Raw genomic sequence first — 5,638 nt, 5'->3', positions numbered from 1 at the left:
GTACAGGGTCGCTATGAGTCAGAACCAACTCCACAGCACTTAACAACAACAACAACATAAGGATACTTTGGTGGTGGTGGTGTGCTGTTGAGTCAGTACCAATTCATAGCGACCCTATGTTGCCAGGGCTGTAAATCTTTACAGGAGCAGAAAGCTTCATCTTTCTCTTGTGAAGCAGCCACTACGTTCAAACTATTGACCTTGTGATTAGCAGCCCATCGCAAAACACTACCAGGGCCCCTCAGTAATGGCTCAGTGACCATAATGGCATGATAGGTTAGTGACAACAATACTCTCGTGAGAACAATTTGATTTCAAATTGTACCTAGCTTTTTTAAATATTGGTTTAATACTCTATGATACAGCAGTTTGAAAGTCTGGCTTTAAGTTCATTTTATGTCATTGTTGTTGTTGCTAGGTTTCATTGAGTTGGCCTCATAGACACCAGAACACAATGTTGTCTGGTTTTGCACCATCGAGTTGGCTCCTGCTCACAACGGCCTCATGTATAACAGAACAAATATTGTCAGGACCTGTACCATCCTCATTGTCGTGTGTTTCCTTTTCTTAGCTGAAAAGATGAGTAGACCCACGTGGAAAGAAGATACCATTTGAGTGGGTTTATGAGATGGCAGTACATTCACTGGTCTCCCTCAGCCATCACACAACCATCTTCCCTTGAAATTCAGCCAGCAAATTTCCATCCTCTCTGATAGCCATCAGTTGTTCTTGTAAACTAATGAGGGGACATTCTGTCTTTTATAATGTTAATAAATGGCTTGAAAGCCTAAAAATTTAATTTGGAACGTTTTAAACAGGTTAGGAAATGCTGCTTCTAACTCTTTGAAATGGGCAAATACGAAAAAGATTTTAAAGCAACACACAACATGCCCAGTGACAAAAATCACATGACAAAAAGAAACATTTCCGAATGTCTGTTTTCAAAATGTTGTCTCCAGAGCTTCTTTTAAAAAGAAAATCAATGTTGCTAACCCATTCAGTGTTAAAATACATCCCTGCAATCATGAAGGGTTGTATGGAGGATAGGTTTGCAGAGATTTTCAAAAATGTCTGCTAGGTTTTGTACTAGATACCGAACCCCTGAGAACAACTTGCCATTTCAGAAAGCATCAGTAAGTCTGGAACAGTATCACTTTACATTTTATAAAACAACTGTCTAACTCCTCTTCAAATATGACAACTCTTTTTGCAGACTTTTCCATGAGAACTAACCGTCTCTGTGTGATGCAAAAGATTGTCATTGTCCTTCCCCATTGCATTTAAAGTTAGTGTAGATTTCCCTGTCTTATACCTTCTATTTGTACCGCTTTGCTGAGCTATAATTGATACACAATAAACATCGCATATTTGAAGTGTATGATTTGACATGTTTAGAGTATGTATGGAGTCCTGGTGTGGCACTGTAGGATATGCAGTGAACTACTAACCTCAAGATCAGCCATTCAAACCACCAGCCACTCCTTAAAAACCCTATACAGACACAAAAGAGGAGATAAATCCTTACAGCAAGAAACATTCCCACCCCCTCCACACACACAGTAGACATAGAGGGGCAACTTGGACATTGGATACCCAAATGGGGAGGGAGGGACTACAAAGGCAAGAAGTAACTGGCTTACAAGCCTTCAAGAGGAAACCTAGAGCTAGGGGGCATGGAGGAAGGCAGAATCACCAGTGAGTACTATCCAATTTGTTTAGGTGGAGCTGATGAAATGAAATACAGATGGGTAACGTGCAGTACTGTAGTGAATAATGGTTATCAAGATGGATTGTGAGTGTTGGAAATGCAAGGGTAGATGTTTTGTAGCAAGGAAGAGAGCGATTATTTCTCCAGTCTAGGAGCAGAGGTCTCTTGGACCACCAACGGATAAGAGCCGAGAACGGGACCCCACCCAGAGAATGCCCCATCTCAGGGGATGCCTGAGATGGAGACAGAGATGATGACAAGGAGGGATGAAGCGGCTGGGGACTCTGGATCCAGAGAGGGAGAGGAACTGTGGGCCGAACACTGAGTGGGGAGGGGGAAGTGTAGAGCAAGGGCTTCTAGGATATGCCCTTTGGTCGGAAGACAGGCACGGAGGGGATTGGAACCATGGCAATGTAATGATATACGATGGAATGAATATGGAACTGAGGTTCTCTCATGTAAACTATCATATAATTCACAATAAAACATTAAAAAAAAAAAAAGACAGAATAGAAAGAAAAAATAAATAAAAACCCTATACAGGGTCGCTCTGAGTCGGAACTGACTCGATGGCACTAAACAACAACAGACATATGTATACACCCATATAACCATTACCACAATCAAAATGATGAACATACCCATCACCCACAAAAGTTTGCCCCATCCCTGTCCCCCATCCTTGTCCCCAGCCCAAGGCAATCACTGCTCTACTTGGTGTAAATTTTTCTAAAATTTTCTAGAAATTTCCATAGAATACAATATGTTCATTTTTGTCTGGCTTCTGTTACTCAGGATAATTACTTTGAGATTCATCCAAACTGCATGTTAGTTCATTTTATTGCTATAGAGTTGCACTCCCTTAAGCTATGAGCTCAACAGTTAACTGAAGGTTTGGCGATTGTAACCCACTCAGAAAGACTTGGTGATCTGCTCTTGTAAAGATCACACCCTAGAAAACACTATGGGACAGTTCTACTCTCGAAATTGATTAGATGGCACCTGACAACAGCAATATTCCACTCCATGCGTCACCACAATCCATGACTGATGGGCCACAGCTCCAAGGTCTCCTCGTTACTGGAGACATGAATTTCTTATTCCTGTTACATGAATCCTTCAAGATGGGACTGGGAACTCATTTCCCTTTACATCTGGAGGAGGGGACTGGGGTTGGGAGACAAGTCAAGACTCAGGGCTGATATAAAGCATGGCATGATATTCCCACGGATGTTCTGCTTTAAGGAGTCTCAGTTCCAAGCAACCTGAGACTCCTGTATGTAGAAGAGAGATCCCTGTGAAGGAGAGGAACCATCTTTGCCGTGTCACTGATCCCCTCAGGGTAAGAGTGAACCCTGAATAGGGTTCCATAAAGAGTGAATCTTTATGGAAGCAGAAAGCCTCATCTTTCTCCCTTAGAGTGCTGGTAAATTTGAACTGCTGACCTTGAAATTAACAGCCCAGCTCGTAAACCACTACGCTACCAGAGCGCCTTTGCTTAAAGGTCGTCATGAAGTGCCATCGAGTCAGTTCTGACCCAGAGCGACCCTGTATAGGGTTTCCAAGTAGCAGCTGGTGAGCTTGAACCACCGACCTTGCAGTTCAAACAGTTTTGCAGTCTGGCACATTAACCCACAGCGCCACAGCAGGCTAAAAGGTAACACCCTGTAAAAAAGAAACACAAAGAAGAAAGAAGCAATCGTTTGGATGACACAAGGTACAGATATTTGGAAAGAGGCAATGCCTGGAAGATCAATATCCAGTGGTTGTAAAATACTGGCCTTGATCTGTTAAAAGCATCATGAAGAAAAGTAGCTCTGAGAGCATTCGACTGCTCTAAGAAACAGCTAATCATTCCATATTTGAGACAATTTTCCTCCCTTAGTGGAATTTTCCATTAGATCTGCTAACAATATTTTATGTCAAATCAGCTATAAATTGAGCTGGAAATTCAAGGCTGTGATGGTGTGGTCAAGAGATGAAGGCCAAGTGGAAGTGCAGGGGGCACACAGCTGAACATCACACTAGCTTCCCCAGCAGCATGGATGACTGAGTTGCATCGTCAACATAAAAACACCAATGGAACTTTTGACAAGTTCACTCCTGGAACCTTTGAAACTCATAATTCAACAACTGGAGGGCATTGCTGGCCCTTGTATAATTGCTACGTCCAGAAGAGCAAAGTGAAACCACTAACAGGCAACACCCACCAATTCTCTTCCAAAGGGACCCTTTCCAGGGCCCCACATTAGAACAGCTGGGATTATCATTCAAGAACTGTCCACTCCACCCTTGGAAACAGAGCCCTGGTTCCTTGTGGGAAGTGGACAATTTGTTTCACAGAGAGGGCACGTTGCTCTGGACCTCATTTGGTTCTCAAGGTCAACAGCGTTTTCTGAGTGTTTCACAGGTCACAGCCGAGTCATTTCAGTCACGAATCTAGGCAGCACAGAGGTAAATGTGGACTATAAGCATCATCTTTGCTTCTAAAGTCTCAAATTTCCAATAATGAAAAAGCAGAGTGGTAGCATTGCTGAATTCCTTTTTAAATGCTAGACGTTTATAAGGAGAGGTTAACTCAAGGAGAGAGGAAGGATCAAAGCAAATGATGTAATAAACATGGAGGGCGCAGGTCAAATGAATCTGCAGTGCATTTGTCTTGGGAGCTCCCACTTTGCTGAGTGTCCTAAAGCAAGCCTCAAGTGGAGAAAGTGAATGGAACTTGTGGGAACTGACCCTTCCCAGAGAAGAAAAACGCAAATCTTTTCCACTAAAAGGAGTGATAAGACTGTCCCCTGTCAAAGGCGGAAAACTTGGGAGACCCGGAGAAACAAGGCAGTCCTGTCTAGAGTTTGGCTCTCACAGGAACTTTTAACAACTGTACCCAGAAGTTGTGAGGCATTGTAAGAAAATGAAAGTGAATAGTAAAACCTTTAGTCTTCTACATTTGGTGCTAAGCAGGAAATATGAAGCACATATGTGTGGTGTGGTAACTACTGGACTGCTAATCACAAAGTCAGCAGTTCAAACCCCCCAACCACTCTGTGGTTGGAAGATGATGCTTTCTACTCATCTGAAGATTTACAGCCTCAAAAACTCTTTGGTAGTGGTGGTTATGTGCCATTGAGTCAGTTCCGACTCATGGAGAGCCTGTATAGGGTTTCTGAGGCTGTAAATATTTACAGGAGCATAAAGTCTCATCTTTCACCCCCTGAGTGACTGCTGGATTCATACCACTGACGTTGTGGTTAGTAGCCCATTGTGTAACCCACTACACCACCAGTACTCCTTCCAAAACCCTACACAGGGTCCCTATGAGTCGGAACGGATTGGACAGCACTTAACAACAACTTCCAAATATGGAACCCTGGCGGCGCCATGGGTAAGTGGTCAGCTGCTAACCGAGAAGTTGGAGGTTCAAACTCACCCAGAAATTCTGAAGGAGAGAGACCTGATGACCTGCCCCTGTAAAGGTTACAACATCGTATACGGATATTCCGCTGTCACGTGGGATCTTTATGAGTCAGAATCAACTAGACTGCACCCAACAGCAACAATTTCCAAATCAATTAAATCTGCTTGACCCTGAGCTTTCAACCTGGAAGATGCAGTTGGGGGATCATGTGTCGGGGGTTCCCTGTCTCTGTACTCCTTGGGCTCATGAAGGAATGAACCCCTGAGTCTAAGAGACTGTAGGACTAAAGGAAGGGCTAATTATGGGGGCTCCTGTCCATGACACCATAGTTCTCATGAAGGCAGGAGCCCCCACTTTCTCCTGGCCGAGTCTAAGCACTTGTGGGGACTATCAACTGACATCATGGGTTAGCCGATCAACTGGGTGGCCATAAGAATACAAAGCCAATCTCCCAAAACACTGGCCTGAAGTTTACTCCCCTGTTTGTTTGTAGTAAGTAGCCATTCTTTTTTTTT

Source organism: Chrysochloris asiatica, unplaced genomic scaffold (assembly GCF_000296735.1).
Source record: "Chrysochloris asiatica unplaced genomic scaffold, ChrAsi1.0 scaffold00117, whole genome shotgun sequence".
NCBI lineage: Eukaryota > Metazoa > Chordata > Mammalia > Afrosoricida > Chrysochloridae > Chrysochloris > Chrysochloris asiatica.
The sequence above is the reverse complement of the archived record's forward strand: the minus strand, read 5'-3'. Positions refer to the sequence as shown.